Source organism: Ornithorhynchus anatinus, chromosome 8 (assembly GCF_004115215.2).
Source record: "Ornithorhynchus anatinus isolate Pmale09 chromosome 8, mOrnAna1.pri.v4, whole genome shotgun sequence".
Lineage (NCBI taxonomy): Eukaryota > Metazoa > Chordata > Mammalia > Monotremata > Ornithorhynchidae > Ornithorhynchus > Ornithorhynchus anatinus.
The window spans coordinates 13,213,864-13,233,346 of NC_041735.1; the positions used below are offsets into that span (position 1 = coordinate 13,213,864).

Genomic DNA, 19,483 nt, shown 5'->3' on the forward strand with positions numbered 1-19,483 from the left:
TCCCAAGGAGCACAGCTGGTGAAAGGCTTGAATTTATGACCATGAACTGCAATAGCCCTGAGCCACTTTGGCTGCCTCCTCCCAGCTCGGCACTAGCCTTGCAGAAGAGGACTTTGAAATATCATCTCTTTTTCATCCATTTTTCATTCTATAAAATACTTAGTTTCTGGAAGAGAAGTCTAAGAAGGAAAGACAAAAAATATGAAAGAATGAATAACATTGCAGACAGGACTGATCTCTAAATGGATCCTAATTTCTATGGCTGTATCTGCACCAGAAAGGTCTCCCTTTACCAGTGATAGTTGACTGTGCTTTGCTCTTTGTTTTAACAAAAGCACATGGGCTGCTCAGGTTGCCATAGCAAATATGCATCTTAATTTAGTAGCAGAATTGGGAGGCACATGAAACTTTTGGGTGGGTTGTTGGCTCACACATTCAATGACTTGGTTTGCATTCCTGAGACTGAAGTCATGTGTGCCGGTTTCTTTTTCAAAAGAAAAACATTCCACCAGGGTGAAGTTTTAATCTGTGTATCTCGATCCTTCTCATTAAAACATCCCATCCCATTTCCTGCCGGGCTCCACCCCTGGGCTCTTGACTCAGCCAGGGCATGATAACTCTAGGGCCAGGCTGAGCTAATCTGACAATCTCCCCAAAACAAACAAGTTCCACTCGGCACCCTCAGTGCTCCACATAGCCCAGTTTCCTGACCTTGCTTTATCACAGAGCAGTCAATCACATCCTAATCAACTAAGCAGCATTTTTATTCAAAAGATCAGGTTCCTCTTTATTAGGGCCTGCTATGACAGACATTTCCATGGTGAAATGCCATCAGAGGGTAACTCCTTGGACGGCACTGTATGTAAGCTTTCGAAGAAAGCAATCTCTTTGTAGGATCTCCATGCAGCCCGATCCAGTCTTCAGAAGCTGATCCTACCTAATGCCCTTCGGGGAAAATCAAAGCACCATGACCTAATGGAAAGAACATGGGCCTAGGAGTCAGAGGATGTGGGTTCTAATCCTGGCCTCTGCCACTGGCTTGCTCTGTGACCTTGGACAAGTCACAACTTCTCTGTGGCTCAGGACCCTCATCTGTAAAATCGTTTTTATTAATTGGCGTCGAGTCATTTTCCAAAATTAGGGATGCAGTAAGTGTTCTCAAGTGCCTGCTCCCTTATATTAGGAGCCCCATATGGGACAGAGACAGTATCTAACCTGATAATCTTGTTTCCACCCCAACTTTTAGTGTAGTGGCATGCACATAGTAAAACCTTAACAAATACCGTTATCATCATCCAAACTCTGGAGTTCTCATAAGCTTGGATCCTAAAGTCAGATGAACTTTGGAAGCCAGGCAAATTATTTTTTTAAAGCTTTACTTGTCCAGATCATTGTCCTCCTTCCCTAAGAGATGGTTTAGTCAGGGGCTATCGTAGATTAACACCCAGAACATGACTTCTCATAGGAAAGGATTTTTCTCTAACTCCTAGAACGCTTATTTACAAGATATAAGGATTTCGATGAGGAGGGAGATGAACCCCAAGTAAGCCTTTGATAATTAGGTTATTTTTTGGAACCAAAATTCCTCTTCCTGGAACTTCAGTGAATTGTGTTTCATTCAGTCCATGGGCCTACCATCTTCCTTCCAGATGCCTAAAAGTCAGTGTAAATCCCCCTCCTCACCAAATGTGGCTCTGATTGGGAAAGAGAGGGTCTTGGGGAATCACAATAGGCATCCAAAATCTGAAGTAGTAGTTTCTCCTTTTTCTCCTGGGGTGAACAGTATGAGCACCTTACGCCTCTAGATAGAGTTCCTTTAGGAAGAAAAGCAGCTCTCTAAGGAATTGATGCAAGCAATAACCCATCCTTACACGCATATAACCCATCCTTGCACGTCATGCCAAGAGCTGCAGATTTATGATCATCATTAAAGAAACAAATTGCTCCCCCCCATACCTTCTGCCTTACAGATGGATTGCTGTATATTCTGTGAAAACTCTCAATTTATGTTTCAAATGAGAGAGAATTGAGATGACACCTTTAAAAAGCCCCGAGGACAGAGATTAAGGGCAATAGAAGATCTCTGATTCTCCTACCACAAAATACCTGAAAGACACTTTCAGGTTTCTTGTAGTGTTGACATCATGGAAATCCTTGCCTGATTGAAAATTAGCCAAAGTTGAAACTGTGGGCCCAAGAAAACAAACTCCAATTTAATGAAATGACATGTAAATGCATCCAGGAAATGTCACCCACAAACCCAAGATGAATTAAACAGATCTGACTTCCTTCTCATGTCAGATGTTTCTTCAATTTTGACATCTCTAAGATGAAAGAGATTGTATTTCTTTAGCAGTGAAATTATCTGTCTTCTACTGGGGACCTAACAAAAGAAAGTAACGGTGTTTTTGCTTTCTGATTCCCCAAGTCATTTTGTATTTATGACACATCTCTCAAGTGGGTTGACATCAGAGCTCAGAGTCAAAGGTTCTGAGTGCTTCCAGTTTGTGAGGGCTTAAGCAAGAGTCATATTCAGTGAAACTGCGTAGAATGACCTCACTTCAATCAATGGTATTTACTTAGCACTTGCTATGTAGAGATCTTAGAACTAAGCACATGGAGGAATATAGTACAATAGAGTTGGCAGATATGATCACTGCCCTCAAGGGGCTTACAGTCTAGTGGAAGAGACAGACACAAAAATAAATTACAAAAAGGGGAAATGTCAGAGTATAAGGATATGTACACAAGTGCTGTGGGGCTACACTTCAAGGTGCTTATGGGGTAGGGATCCAAGTGCATAGGTGATACGCAAGAGAGGCTAAATAGAGAGGGGAGATGAGAGAAGTGAGTCAGAAAAGGTTTCTTGGAGAAGATTTGATTTTAGTAGGCCTTTAAAGATGGGGTGTGTGGAGGCCTGCCAGATATGAAGTTATGCAGGAGCAGGCATATGAGTAAAGGGTTGATGACGGCTAGTCAAGATCAAGGTGCACAGAAATTAGGTTGGTGATAGTAAGAAAAGAACAGGGAGAAGTATGAGGGAGAGATCTGATTGGTTTTCTGTTTGAGGTACATGGAAATTGATGTACAACACATCGTTAATAGCATTTACTGCATCCCCTGTGTCTAGGGCCCTGGATTAATCAAGTGGGGGACCCGCATAACAAACATAAATGAAGATACTGCCTTCAAGGAGTTTACAATCAGTTGGAGAAAACCATTGTTAAAAATAAAATTATTAAAAGAGTTGTAATAGAGATTTCAGCCTATTCCAGTTCCAGATAAATAGCAGTTAGGACATTGAAATGCCGATAATCATGGCAGAGACAGAAAGTTTCAATTGAATTCCCTAAAGCTGGCTTCCCAGAGAAAGGCATATCTAAAAGAGCAATGCAGCAAATGTCTCCATTTAAAATTCCAACCATGAGTTTTCCTCGAGCAATGCCTTCATGCATCAATGTTCTAGTATTAGGAGCCTGAGTAGGGAGGCTTCTTACCCAAAGCAAGCAGAGTTGAAAACAGGCCCTCCATGGCTCATCTCCAGTTTCAATATTTGTGAACCCTGCAAAAGTAAAAATGGGTCAAATGATCACTGAACTTCAGGAACCTCAGAAGGCAAAGTCACAAACCAACTCAACTGTTGCTTTTTCCAGAATTTTGTCTGTAGATTAGTTATTCCAGGTGACCCTTCTAAACCGTCTTGAAGAAAAGTGTAGAACAAGGAGCCTTTTTGAGAGTGGATACCAGCTTCCCTATGGCCCCATACTGAAGTCTTTCCGGGTCAGGGATAATTGGCACATATCCCTTCCTTTTCACATCCACCGGAGAGAAAATAATTGTGAAATGAAGGGTGGCAAGTGTGGGAATAGGCATGTACTTGCCCACATTAAGGCAATAGCAGAAAAATTTAATTGTGCAACTTGGAACAGTGCACAAGAAGAAGAAGAGATTAGGGAAAATGGGGGCAGTAGTGGCTTCTGTCATTGGGAAAGCCTAGCCTGTAGTGGTAGTAATAATAGCAAAATTAGTAGTCATATTGACTGAGAACCCTCTTAGTGCAATGTACCATTCAAAAAGCTTGGTAAGTATAAAAAAAAATTAAAATAACATGTCCCCTGGCTACAGAGAGTTTCTACTCCAATGGGGGAGACAGACTTAAATTACTTAAAGACAGAATCATCAATCTTGATGATTCATGATCAAATGTACAATTAATTATACACACAAAAGTGCTGAGGATTTGGGTGATAGTTTATGATAGGGATGGCTGATGTGTTGATAGCTCTTAGAAGGATCGACGTCACTCTTGAGCTCTGCAGAATCAGCTCCCTCGGAAGACCCTCCAGATGCCTCTTCTGTTTGAGCTCTGTCGACCCTCTTGTGCGGGCCCCAGAGGTTGATAAACTCTCTGAATTGGCGATGACTGGGGGGGGGGGGGGGGCGGATGTGGGTGTGTGATCATACATGGATGGGAGTTTCTAGAAACTGTCTACTATAGAATGGAAATCAGAATTCCTTGGGATGAACAAGCTGGTCTTATCCCCTGGAAATACTTGGGACCCACTGGCTAGAGGGACCTGAACAGCAATAACCACAAAAAAAGCAAGTGGGACATGAACTCATGTGGAATATAGTTTATCAGAAACTGAACTTGGTTTTCTAGGTATTTTTCAAGTCCAGCTCCATATGGACAAGGTGGGAATATAGATTGGCCAAATCATCCAGTGATTTTGGGCCACCTTGACCGATGTTCTCCAAACCATGGCCTGTAGGCACTGTAAACTATTTTTATGAGCTGACTCTACCTAACTTGTTCTGCCTATTCTTTTCTCTGCTTTACACTCTGAAGTGAGTTCATCAGTGACACTCAATTGATAGAAAGAGATGAGGAGTTAGGTTAAGACAGGTCAGTCAATCAATCGATGGTATTTATTGTGCACAAACTGTGTGCAGAGTACTTGGGAGAGTAAAAGAGAGTGGGTAGGCATGATCCCTGCCTTCAAAGTGCTTAGAACAATGCTTGACACACAGTAAGAGCCTAATAAAAGCCATAATTAATTAATTATGAGCTTTTTAAAAATTATTCAAGACAAAATGTGAGAAATGGGGAGATCTTGCGATTTAAGGAAAGCCTGTGCAAAACTTTTCTAGATTTGGTAGAATTGTATGAGAAACCAATATGGTATTCTCCTTTTGCCACTGATTTTCTCTAAGACCATTTGCTTTCTGATCTTCAAGGAATTCTCCATCTTCCTATCAAGTAGGAAGGGTGCAGAATTTTGAGGAAGATCCCACTGTCTTTAGCAGATTTCACGTTACATCAACATGGCAGAGAAGGAGGCTGCCAGTATTACAGGAAGGGAAACCCGTTGGATTCAGCGAGTAGTGTGGTGAGAGTGAGAAGAGGTTGGCTTTGCTCATCCTCTGAAGAAGTGGCAGGAGCCCAGTGAAATCACTGTGGTCCAGTGACAGAAGAAATTAGTTCTTAGAAAATGTCCATGCTTCCCCCTTTACTTCTAACCCCCTTCCAGACTTCTGAAAAGTCAGACTGTTTTATAAAAGAGGAGAATTTGGATTATTTTCCTTCGGGTGATCAGCATCTTTTAAAAATCCAGCAATCTGAATAGAGAGAAACAGTGCCACTTTAGCCTCTTGAGAAATAACCTTCAAATCAGAATTTGACAAACAATAACAAAATTTCTCAGAGAAGCAAGGGATCTCGCTGACTGCGGCGTTTTCCTTCCCTTCTCAGCAGTGACTTCATCCTGGATCTACTAGCACAGAATCCTATTACTGCTGTCTCAGCTGCAGAGCAGCAAGACAAAGGAAGGTTATAGACACATCGCTGCTCTCTGTGCCTGGCTAATCAATAGTTTTTATCTAATTTCTTTGCTTCAAGGTACAGCAAAACAAGGTGCTGCGTCTGAACTGGGAGGCTGGGAATAACTGAGCTTTGGTGGGAATCAATACAAAATAGAATAGCTGACAATGTCATCTTGCCTGAACCACTATGAAGACAGATTTCAAGTTCTACTAATTGTCTAGATGTTTGTATTTTTAAATGTCACGACTTGGAATCTGCACAATATTGGCTTCATTTAGAAGCTACTTTGGTTATCAGATCTTTTCAATACTTGGAGAAACTTTTAGAAATTGGTTTTATGGTTTTATAGTGTATCTTTTTTTTCTGCTCTATTAGGTGTTTCAGGTTTTTGAGATATTTGAAGAGATGACCTCAAAAATAATTTCCAACAGTGGGGATATTTTTCTGACAAAGTGCCTCGGCAAGTTGCAGGTAGATGAGCCAGTGACCAAAATATATTGAAATAGTTTCAGCATGTAGTCCTGTTGAGATGAAGGGATGTCTTCAACACATAGTTGACAGTGAAGTCCCAGAACTGACTGTGTCCTGGTTCCTTGTCTGACCATAAGAAGGTGTTTTTTTCCCTTTCTAGGCCTCCAGTTTCCACCCCGTGAAATGGGGATATTTTAATCTTCTTTTTCTTTAAGAGACTGCTGCTGAAATTTACCATTAAATTCATGCTGAGAATACTGTAAGCCCTATGTGGGTCATGGACTGTGTCCAACCTGATTAGCTTGTATCTACCCCAGCGCTTAGTAGAATGCCTGATACATGGTATGCACTTAACAAATGTCATTTAAAAAAAAAGTGATGCCAGATCAGATCAACTCAATACAATTCTCAAAGGAATCCAAGGGGGCAAAACCTCAGCAGATGTAGAAGGTATAAAGCAAGAAAATATTGCTAAATCAAAATGGGAAGTTTTTTTTAACAGTACAAAGCACTTCGAGACAGCAGAATGTTGTCAAATATTTATTGAGCAACTGCTGTGTGCAGAGCACTGACTAAACAGCTGGGAGAGTAGAAGCAGCATAGCCCAGTGGCAACAGCATGGGCTTGGGAGTCAGAAGTCATGGATTCTGATCCCGGCTCCACTACTAGTCTGCTGTGTGACCTTGGGTAAGCCACTTAACTTCTCTGTGCCTCAGTTACCTCATCTGTAAAGGTGGGGATTAAGACTGTGAGCCCCAAGTGGGACAACATGATTACCTTGTATGTACCCTAGTGCTTAGTACAGTGGTTGGCACATAATAAGTGCTTGACAAATACTATTGTTATTATTATTAAAATGGAGGATAATGCTTCTGGGTCCAATAACTGGGTTTGTTTTCCTTCTACATCAAGTGAAACAAATAAAACTATTGTGAAATAGAATCTCATTCAACTGGGATCTTTAGTAGTAGCTTCATCACTGAGGGCACATGACACTAAATTGGACATTTTTGTCCACACTGCATCAGGTTTCCATTCTGATCATTTTGAGAGATTGCATTGTTGGGATGAGTGAGGAAATGGTTCCAGGACCAGACTCTAAACAAAATAATCTCAGTGCCTACCTTCTGAAGACTACTTACAAGAGGAAAAACAGTTGGTCCACTTTTTAACACTTTATTGTCCCCAACAAATTCCAAATGGCACAACCTCTTCTGAACTCCATCTGCCAACAACACTTTAGTTCTTAAAATCAATGTGATGATGAGGAGCAAAATGGGGAAGGATCCTGCAGTGCTAGACTGAAACTTATCCATTATTTTTCCTTCCAGTATTGTCCTAGTCCTCTCTCAGGATTGCACCTGGAGAGTGTCCAGTACTATACCAGTCTCGACTATGGGAGGGAGAATCAAGCAGAGGTTTGTCCATTCCATTCTTAGCTTGGGCAGTGGCTAGTGAGTGGAAGGCAATCTGCTACAAGTCAAAACTCACCTGTGCTGGGCAGCAGTGGCATGGGAGAGAGTTGAGGGCAGAGACTCAAGTTGACTGTGCGGAAGAAGGCAATGGTAAACTACTTCTGTATTTTTACCACGAAAACTCTATGGATACACTACCAGATGATTGCAGATGGAGGTGGGGCATTCTGGGAGAGATGTGTCCATGGTGTCTCTAAGGGTCAGAGACTACTCGGTGGCATAAGTCAAGACAAGAATTGATCTCCCAGAAGAGACAGAAACCAGGAGGGGGAAACATCTTCAACAGGTCATCTGATCCAGATCTTTGGCTCCAGGCAGGCAAATGTCTAATCCATCCAGCACAGAGGCTTGTTTAGCCTGTGTTTAATGAGCTGGAGATTATTTTTATGGTATTTCTTATGTCAATACTATGTCAGGCACTGTACTAAACACTGGGGTAGATACATTGTAATTAGGTTGGGCATAGCACCCGATCCACATAGAGTTCATGGTCTAAATCCCCATTTTACAACTGAGGTAACTGAGACACAGAGAAGTAAAATGACTTGTCCAAGTTCACACAGCTGACAAGTGGCAGAGCCGGGATCACAAGTCCTCTGACTCCCAAGTCCCTTGTTCTTTTCAGTAGGCCACATTGCATCTCATGCATCTCATCTGTAACATCCTTATTAGTTTCAAAAAGTTATTCCATGTGTCCAATCAAACTGTCTTGATCCCAGCCCATTTCCTTTTCTTTGGTCAGACTCTCAGGTCAGAAGAGAGCCCAATTCTGATTTGAGAGTAAATCCTTTAGCACTTACTTTGCTGGGCATTGAAAAACACCTGAAATTTCTCTTTAAAGAGCCATCTTTATCAGTTAATCACTGGCATTTACTGAGTGCTTATTGTCTGCGGAGCACTGTACTAAGCCTTTGCAAGAGAACAATAAAGTCAGTAGATACAATCCCTGCCCTTAAAGCGCTTACTATCTATCTTCACAATTTCAACCTTTTTTATTTCCCAAATTATACATGCAGGCAACACTTAAAGCAGTGATGACTTTTAAAATCACATTTGCATAAGAACATTGCAGTAACTTTGTTCTTTGTACTGGTTCTCTTGAAAGTGGCTCAACTAGTATAGGTAATTACATTTTGTTGTACTTTGCTCTTGTTTCTGTTATCTGGAACTCTGGCTGGAATCTTCCACTCCCACAACTAGTGCCCTATAAGATGATTTAAAAAAAAAATCACCCTCAGCTGACGTTTTTAAATGCAGCTGTAGAGTGATTTGCTGATAGGTAATCCAGCTGAAGGAAACAACTTTTTGAAGGGGCAGGTTTCATCAGATGGTAAGAGAACATAGATTGAACTCTCCTCCCTCTCACAATGGCTGAGAGATAGAGGGTGTTGGAGGTTGATGGTTTATGGATGAATTGACTCCAGAAGTGAGCAGGGGAAATAAGCCTACCAACATGCTGAATAAAAAAATCAGAGAACATGGAATGAAGGAAGCTACCTTGTCAAGGATGCAGAAGAAGGCTACTCTAGCCACTGCCATTGAGGTAGTCTTTTTATTTTCCTAGTTGTTTATGTTGCTTGATGCCAAGTGTTGTAATGAAGAGAAATAGGTGCCCAGAGTCCAAATGTAATTTTTGAAAGCTCTCTCCTTCTCAACTTTGGTATACAGGCAAGGGTGAACCACTGTCTGTTCAAATTGAGAAGCACTAAGTCCTAGTAAAAAGAGTACAGGCCTGGGAGACTGAGAACTTGGATTCTTATCCCGGCTCCACCCTTGCCTGCTGTGTTATTGGGCAAGTCACTTAACTTCTCTATACCTCAGTTTCCTCATCTGTAAAATGGAGGTTCAAACCTGTTCTCCTTCCTACTTAGTCTGTGAGCCCCATGTGGGACTGCTAATATGTCTGATATGCCCTGAAGTTTATTATAGTAGTGCATGGCATAAAGTAAACACTTAACCATACCATTACAATTATTATTATTGTTATTGTGTAGTGAAAGGAAAATGGAATCTCTCTTCCGGGGTCCCAAGGATAGAGATAGCATTGGTTTGTAGCCTGGCTTATAAACGTGTTCTAGGCCACTCCTTGTCCTCATCCCCTACTATGTTTCTTTGTGGGTCCTGACTGTGTACACTACCTCAGAGCAGGGTTGTGTACATTGATGAACCAGTGTTGGTGAGGTGTTATTATTAACTTTCTCTCAAAGCCCCATTGACAGCATCAAGGACATCATTCACCTCCAGGATTCCACAGTAAACTCCCACTCAGGCAGCACAGCAATAACCACTTGGCCTGGGGTTTTAAGGCCTCGGGCCTCCTCATCCTCCCTTCCCCAAACCTCCCACCTCTCCACCCACCAAACTTTGGCATTAGATAAGTAAACCAAGTCTACTTTGGCTCTCCTTGTGGGTGGAGAATGTGTCTGTTTATTGTTATATTGAACTCTCTCAAGTGGCTAGGATAGTGCTATGCACACAATGAGGACTCAGTACAGAGGACTGACTGACTCTGTAGTCCCTGGACATGTGAGTTGATTCTCCATTTAACATCCATCCCATCTCTGACATGATATGCAAATACCCCTTATAAACATTCTGGTTTATGAAGCTCACTTTCATCCTCTAATGTAGGTATCTCCCTCTCTCCATCTTCTTTCCTTTCCTCTTTGACCTCACTGGTGGGTGCCCTGCCCCCATTCCCACAGTGTTATGGATGTTTTGTGATTAATGTAAGAGGGAACATTATATATCATTCCCAAAGTCACTTTGGAGGAGAGGATTTCCATCATTTTAAAAATATGGTTTGGTAAAGCTTCTTTGTAAAATGAGCGATAACGAATGTTCTCTCCGTGGAGGAGTAATTATAATTCTGTAACTTCTCTGTACATTTTCTAACTGATTCTTTTTGTGTTTTCCTCTCAGAATAGATAGGCTTGTGGGCTTTACCGAGCCTAAAATAGTTTTAAGACAAATGCTTTAAATCTACATTGGGGGTTGAATTATTCAAATTTGATACAACTTTTGATTGAATTAATTCACCAAGTCAAATGCAGCTATTTTAATGAATATATTTTTCATCTTGAGGAGCAAATTCTAAGCACTGGGCCAACATGTATCTGTATTCATATGTGGCTATACTGGTCTCAGGGAGTTTCTCCTGACCTTCGTAATGACAACCAGATTCTAGATTATGAACACCCTGAGGCCAGGAATCATTCCTTTCAATTTTACTCTATTAAGCCATCAGTGCAGTGGTGGGCACACACTAGATACTCAGTCAATACCACGTTTTAAATATGTCTCAAATGCTCAGAGCCTCCCACTCTGCCTGTTGTGTCTGAAAATGTGGATACTTTCCCCAAAGCCTTGGCCTTTAGAGTGAAAGCATTTGCAGTATTTTCAGTGTTTCCAAGGTCTCCATTTTAGCCAGATTGTGAAAAGAATGACCAGAATTCTACAGTGCTTTTCCTTTAGAGCCCACATGTGTCTGGGGCACAGAAGGCAAATATTTTTTAATGAATTGGGTCTTTGAAAATACAGGTAATTGATGCAAGTAACTCTGAAATAGCTCACTGGCAGTAATATTACCATTGGGTCCTTGCCAGCTGGAGCTACACTAGATTATTTCAAAGGTTGAATTTTACTTCTCCATTCCCATATTTTGCCTCTTTTTTATGACAAAAGATTTCATTTAAATGATCTCTGTTTTGGTAACTGAAAATGATTGGTGTTTTTCAAATGGACTTCGATTAAAAAAAAAAAAGATCCAATGCATGTTAACCACAGATGTGATTTACCTTGGATGGCACAGGGAGTCCTCTTTAGGTCTCCAACAACTGAGGGCAAACCATAATATAGTAATGAGCAGATTATACACTTAACTCAGTTTTTTTAAACAGTATGCTATTGATCTAACTGAAAATGTCTAGTCAGTGGTTTACTCTGCATGCTTCCAACCAACAAGCAAATTTTAAGAAGTCTCATCTCAACTTTATCCTAGTAAAATCTGTTTACAAAAAAATAAAGAAATCCACATGTTTTTTTTTTTCCTATCCAGAGGTGCTGGAAAATGGGGTACAGGAAAGAAAACTGAAGTGCTCTGTTCACTGGTCCCATCTGGAAATACAGATGGAAAATAAAAGCAAATAGGAACAACCCAATTTGTGTCATAGCTCGATCTATTAGAGCATGTCTCTGCCCTGAATCTTCTCTCCGCTCATGCCAGCACTCCTTTGATGATTACTTTATCTGAAGAAGATAAGACATTATGAATTTGATTATGGCATCACTCCATGTGGTTTTGACAGGGCCTCAAGCACCCTAGCAAATTGCTGTCTGAGCAGTTCCATTATTATTACATAGCACCACTTGGAGTTAAGGGCTAAGCAGGAATAAATATGGAATTTTTTAAAAGTGATAACAGTCCCTCTTAGCCTTTAAAGAAATTAGTCTTTTAAAGTTACAGTGTTTTCTCATTGCTTGCAATGTCATTCTGTTACCCATTAATAGTTGCTGGACTGAAGATTACCTGCAACCTCAAAGCAATCCCAGATCCCAACTTCTCAAAGCTGAAATGTCATTTTTGACCCCCTTTGTAGAATTTAATCAGACCTTAAACAGTAAAGAGCTGACAAGGAGAACTATTGATGATAGCTGCTTTTTGAAACTGATCATATAATTTTCCAAGTTGAATTTTATGATGCTGCAATATTTTAACTAGGAGGACACTGCACCAACCATAATTTTAACAATAGGAGACTTTTTACAGTTATGGATTTAAAAAATATCCTCTCAGGAGTTTAAAGTCCTTGATAGTTTTTCAGTTTACAAACCTATTTTCCTCCACCCTTCCTCAACCAAGGGATAAATAATAAATACACAAAATTTATGTTGGAAATAGCACTTATTGAACCCCACTCAGAGCAGTGCACTGTACTAGGTGTCACTTGATTCACCACTTCCCAAATACGTCCCACTGCCCACAAGGAGCTTACGTTCTAATGGAGGAGACTAGCATTATATTTACAACAAGTTGCTTGAAAACTCAGAGTACTTACAAGTGTGAGCTCCATTTTTCCTGGGTAGAAATTGAGACCCAGAGTCCCAAGCCCCTAAAATGAATGAAAATCCAAAGGATGAAAGGAAGTGGGAGAAGAGGAAATGAGGGCTTCGTTGGGGAAGGCCTATAGGAGGAGATATGCTTTTAATAAGTTTTGAAGGTGGGGAGAATGATCGTCTGTCAAATCTGAAGAGGTAGGGCATTCCAGACCAGAGACAGGACCTGGGTAAGAGGTTGACTGCGAGCTAGATGAAAATGAGATTGGCATTAGAGGAGCCGAGTGTGTGGACAGAGTTGTAGTAGGAGAGCAGAGAAGTGAGGTAGGAGGTGACAAGGTGACAGAGTGCTTTAAAGGCGATGGCAAGGAGTTTCTGTTTAATGCAGAGATGGATGGGCAACCACTGGAGGTTCTTGAGGAGTGGGGAAACGTGGACTGAATGATTTTATATAAAAATGATCCGAGCAGCTGTGAAGTATGGACTGGAGTGGAGATGCAGGGAGGTCAGCAAAGAGGTGGATGTAGTAATCAAGGTTGGAAAGATTAAGTGCTTGGATTGACATGATAGCAGTTTGGATGGAGAGGAAAGGGTGGATTTTAACAATATTATGAAGGTAGAACAACAGGATTTGGTGACAGATTGAATATGTGAATTGAATAAGAGAATGTGAATTGAATAATACCAAAGTTATGGGCTTGGGAGACAGGGAGGACATCCCTAGCCATGGTGGGAAGAAATCTGTGGAGTTTAGTGCAAACTTTGAACTAGAGATTTGCCTGGGTCCACCCAAACCTTAAAATGGCCCTGGTTACTGTGGATCAGATGAGCCACTTTCTCTCAATTTGTTCTTGCGTGTAGGCTGATTTCTTCTAGGCCTAGGCTGGCAGACTCAGGTTAATTTGCATGACCATTTTACAGCATCCATTCTGCTCCCTCTGCCTTCCTCGAACACCAAATGGCACAAAGTCAATCCACTCCCGCTCTTAAAAGTTGTGAGCAAAGCATTCCACAGTCCATGCCCATTTGTTGCTCTGATTCCCATTCCAGGTGTTCCCTATTAAATTCCACCCAGCTGTCATCCGCTATATTATTCCTTGTTGGAGTTTCCACTGGCTATACTAGTCTAGACTGGGACCCAGCCTATGTTTCTAACCTAAGAAGACAAAAACCCTTGATCACTGTGGGTAACTTGGTGTGCAAACAGATGGGATCTTTTCCCGAGGTTTTGTGCTCATTATAATGATAGCAGGCCCTAGTGGGACTAGCCTAGCCGTGGCCTAGTTCAGCTCACGCTTTATGAGGCTCCTCTGAAGCAGATAGTGAAATCTGAAGCCGACTTCAAACATGTGCAAGTTGTTGCCTCAGCCAATCCATCAATAGTATTTACTGAGCACTCACTCTGCACAGAATAAGGCTTGGGACAGTTCAATAGAATAGGAAGACACAACCTCTGCCCTCAGTAAGTCGGGGAGACAGACAATGAAATAACATGCAGGTCAAGGGAAACAACCGAATCTAAAGTTATACACAAAAGTGCTGTCGGGATAGGGTGTGGGATGAAAACCAAAATGCTTGAGGGTAGGGACTCAAGTTCATAGGTCATGCAAAAGAGGGAGAACATAGGGTGAGGAGATGAGATTAGTCTGGCAAGGCTTCCTGTAGGGGATATGATTTTAATGATTTTAATAGGTATTTGAGGATGGGGAGAGTGGAAGTTGGTCTATTTTCCCCAGCCTTTTTTTTTTTCAGTAGACTAGGTTCCGGGTGCTTTACGGCAAGTCAAGAGCACAGTCACAGTTCCTGACAATACTTTTGTTAGGTGTAGTCTGCAAGGTGAAAAGAGAAGGGGTGAAGTCCTGATCACTCTCAAAACTTGAATTCCTTCCCCTACTCAATGAGGGCCTGTGGCTGCAGCTGAAAGAGAAGGGATGGAGGGAGGGAGGGAGAGCAGTCATAGGGTGAAACACCCCTCCCCAAGGGCAAAGGAAAAGCAATGGTTGGAAGGGGGTGAGGATTAATGAGAGACATCTAAGCAGACAAAGAAATGTTCTGATTCAACTAGAAGGACAGCTCTCTGGGCTTCAAAGAAAGCCCCACAGCAGACTGACTTGCTCTCTGGAAAGTCATTCAATTGTATTTATTAAGTGCTTACTGTGTGCAAAGTAAATGTGCTTCATCCTTTGTGTCTGTAGTTTTAATGAGTTAAAAATGATAGCTCCCCTCAAAGGCAGTTATTGACCGATAGGGATGTCTTACCCATCCATCTTCCGTCCTGAGCCCAGACCACAGAGCTCTCTGGGAGACAAGCCTGGGGAATCTCGGTCTCCAGATGTCTAAGATGATTTGGGAGGCCAAATCACTGTGGCCTTTTCGATGGCCTTCACCAGTGTGAAGCATCTGAAATGTGATGAGCCCTTCTCCTCCACATAGGTGAATGATGTACTCAAGAGTTTCCCTGTGAGAAATAATAGGCATCCCATCTTCTTGCTTCCCCCTGCTCTATATCTGGGTACAGAGATGCAGCCCAAAAGCAAAATCTGCCAAATGGGCCTGCCCTCTGTGTTTCTGTTGGTCCCTTCCTGAAAGACAGGATGGGCAGGAGCCCTGACCTTCTTCTTTTTCAAGACTGTGGGCAAAGAAGTAGACATCACAAGCTCCTCTCTCCTTTTCTCTGTCAGACTTAGGCTAGGCAGGGCACAAGTCAGCTCTCCCTGAGCAGAGAGCATTAAACTCAATGGAAGAAGGCCCAGCTCTGTCCTTGAGAAGCTGGCATTCCAAGTCCTTGGTTATTGGGCTTGGACAGCAAAATCTGTCCAAGGATTGTTGGACTCTTGATTTTTTGGAACATTTAGCTGATTGAGGAATGCAATCTGCTTTCAGTTTTAGGGTCTCCTCGCCTGAAAAGAGTATCTTGATTTTGGCAGGGTTTAAAATTTGGAAAGGCATCAGGAAGTAAAAGTTAAATGATGTCATGAGATAAACTGATAAAGATGGAAATGATTTTCCACCATCAAAAGCCGGGAGCCCCACAGGACAGGATGCTTTATCTCCAGGCAAGAGAGCTTGAAAGCACAATGGTTAATGCAAATCACATTCTCCCCTGCTTCCTTTCCTCTCCTTTTCCTGCAGTGAGTGACTGCTATGAGTCCAGGGCTTCGGTATGGAAAATTCAACCCCTCCCAAGTCCAGGAGGAGCCCTGAGAGAGGGGCATTTGTGTGATACAGCTATTTAGGCCCAGATCCATCTCTTCAGTCTGTGCTCTGGACTTTCTGTTTCGGATGTACCATTTGGGCCAGAAACAACTGCTTTCAACTCAGCAAAGTCTTTGTTAGTTCTGAGATGAGTCTGTAATAAGCTGGAGCTAGGATGGTTCATTCTCTGATGCATTTCACAAGAAGAGAATATATCGAGTATTCCAATAATCAAGACTTAGAGATTTCAGATCTATGTGATTACCCTTGCTAGGATCAGCTGAGGTCTCTCTCAGAAGTACTTTGTCAAAATATATTTCCAAGAAGAACTTATGTTATAAATTATATTCATGGAACATTCAAATGTTAAGTGAATATTTAAGTTGCAGTTCCCCAAAACCACCCTCTTGGGCTGGTTTGGGTGGGGATGGGCAGTGGGGATGGAGAAACTTTCATTTTACAGCTTTCCCTTCGTCAGCACTTTTAATACTAAAAATGACAAAGTTTTGTAGGGAAATGCCAGTGGAGACAGCTGGATTTTATTATTGAATACTTCTGGTGGTGAGCTTGGCGCTGGCTCTGTTTATATTACTAGTAAGATTTCATGAAAACTCTGCAAAGTTTTGTGTTTAAACTTAAATGTCTGATCTGGTTTGTAATTGATTCCATCCCTCCCTTTCCCCTCCCCGCCCCCCCTCCCCCAATCTCCAGCCCCATTCCATTTTTTGAGTTCATTTTGCAAAAGCAAATTTATCACTTCCAGAAAATGGAATAAAATCTTAGGTGCTGCATACCCAGGGACAATTATTCCATTACCCTGCCCTAGCATTTCCACCGATTCCAATTCAGTGATAATTATCTCTCAGTCCATGAACTCCCAACGTTTCCACATAGCTGTGTTCAAGCTGTTTTTCTGAAGGTTAAGCAACTCAATACAGGACCCTATCTTAACACCAACCTTCTTGCTATTGGCTCCACCACCTTGTTGCTTCTTTTTCCACAAGTTGATCCAACTCTTTCTAGAGTTGATTTATATCAGTGTCCTCTACCACTGGGTTGGCAATCTGGCATACATTTAAATCATATTTCTTGCAGGCATTCCATCCTACTTTCTTGAAAGCCAGTCCACCTCATAACTCTGGAAGTTTATTTTGAATGAAATTGGTCTCATCCAATTTAGAGCCAACCTCCCCCTTTTTTTCATAAGAATTTTGTCTTTGAACCTGCAAAAAACTCTTCCACATTTACCTTTTGCTGAGAGTGGGGCAGTCTGATGGAGCCAAAGAGAACTAGAGCCTGTCGTTTCTACTGGTTATGGGGTGACATATCAATGGAGATAACCTAGAGCAAATTGGTGAAAGTTTCATTCTACATTATTATGGCAATAAATGAATATAACACTTATTAAAGTGTCATAATAATAATGACAATGGTATTTTTTAAGCACTTACTATGTACCAGGAACTCTTCTGAGCGCTGGGGTAGATTCAAGATAATTGAGTTGGAGACAGTCCCTGTCCCACATAGGGCTCACACTCTTAATCCATATTTTACAGATGAGGGACCCAGCACTTAGAAAAGTCTTTGGCAAATAGCAAGTGCTTAACAAATACCATCATTATTATTACAGATGAGGGAACTGAGGCAGAGAGACTCATCCAAGGTCACACAATAGGCAAGTGACAGATCCAGGATTAGAACCCAGGTCCTTCTGTGCTATGGCCTGGGTTAGATCAAAGGTTATCTGATGACACACAATCCTCATCCCATCTAGGCCTTGCGGTTTATCTCCACCTCTCTGGGCCTCAGTGTCTTCATCTTTAAAATGGGAATAAGTGACTTGGCCAAGGTCATGCAACAGGCCAACAGCAGAGCTGAGTTTCAAATCCCCTTCTTTTGACTCTGAGTCTTGTGCTCTTTCCAGTCAGCCACACTACCTACTCCTGTCCAGGTGAAAATGAATCATGTCAAAATGATCTCCAAAGCCTCCCTTCTAGATGAGGGATGCCAATCAGTGTTCCCAAAATTAACTTATCCTTTGTTTCTTGACTCCCAAGCAAGGGAAGTCAGATCAAGTGATGGGATAAATTGAAGGAAGTGTGGAAGAGATAGGGAATGTTGGGACAATACAAAGAGTTGTGGAAGATGTGCAAAAGTACAGGTAGGACATCAGAACAGGTGGTGAAGGGAGAAACATTGGAGGGAAAATGAATTGCAGCAGAAAATTTGAGCAAGGAGCAGGGACCCATGAGGCAAAGTGCAGCATAGTGGAACAAGGAAGTTGGGGAAGAGTATGGCAGAGACCTGGGGAGAGAGGTGAACACCAGTAAACGCCTGTGGAGTGGGCAAAGATGTAGAAACAGTGGACAAGGGGGCAAAAAAATAGAGGCAAGGGGTGCAGGTGCCAAGTACCTGGGGTTGGGGGGTGGGGAAGGAAAACATACTTGAGGGAAAAGTGTGAAGAATAGAGATGATAAAAAATAAAAGATCACATTGGGCAAAATAGCTGGTACAGGTGGGTGACATGTTCTTTTAGGGCCGGGTGAAGAATGGCGGTGGCAAGGACCTGATGATGATGAGTAAGTTCATAGGAAATACCATTATTCTTATCATTATTACAATTGAAGAAACCCCAGCATTATATCGGTGCTGTGCTGTAATGCCAAGTGCTGGCCGGTGGTTGTTTTATTAGCCCCTAGAGTCTCCACCATCCGCATTAGCCAGTTATTTTTTTTCTGAATTCATGGTTAGTCTGTCTAAAATAATAACCAAGGTCAATAACCAATAACCAGTCAGCAGTCTTCCCCACCAATAGCATAGGACAAGGGGCAGAGTTGAAATCTCCCTCTTACTGTGAGCTCCATGTGGGAGAGTGATTGTGTTTGATCTGAGTATCTGCTGTCTATTCCTTAGTACAGGGCTTGGCACAAAGTAAGTGCTTAATTACTATTATTATTTATATCCCAGATCTCCTGACACCCAGAGTCAGTCAGTCAATTGTATTTACTGAGCACTTACTGTATTAAACACTTGGGAGAATACATTATAACAATAGATACATTCCCTGCCCACAGTGAGCTTATAGTCTAGAGGGGGAGATAGACATTAATGCAAATGAATAGATTACAGATATGTACATAAGTGTTGTGGGGCTGTGTTGTTGTCACCTGACCTACAGCAAAGCTACAGAGACCTAAGCACAAAGTTGCACAAAGTATAGACCTGAGCAGAAGGAAGAACAGACATTAGATAGAACAACCTGACAATCCAAAGGATAAACCCTGGAAACAGGCTGCTAAAGGAGGTTGTGAATCTTCATGTCCAGAGATTTTCAAGGCTAGATGTCCAAGGTATGTCTTTGATGACTTATTCTTCTGTTTTAAGTCAGGGTATGTGTGTGAGTGTGTGTTCTTTACGGTTCTAGTCTATAAGTTTGTGTACAGGGATGGATTTAATTCTAGCT

General features: G+C 41.8%; 1 long non-coding RNA gene and 1 other non-coding gene across 2 annotated transcripts in view; both read left to right on the forward strand.

The window, feature by feature from the left end:
• The window catches only part of LOC114813702, a 74,351-nt gene that overhangs the window by 9,742 nt on the left and 45,126 nt on the right, over positions 1-19,483 (forward strand). The window lies entirely within an intron of this gene.
• LOC114813947 lies at positions 7,639-7,776 on the forward strand. The gene has a single exon (XR_003761691.1). It is a non-coding gene; the product is annotated as a small nucleolar RNA SNORA7 (small nucleolar RNA).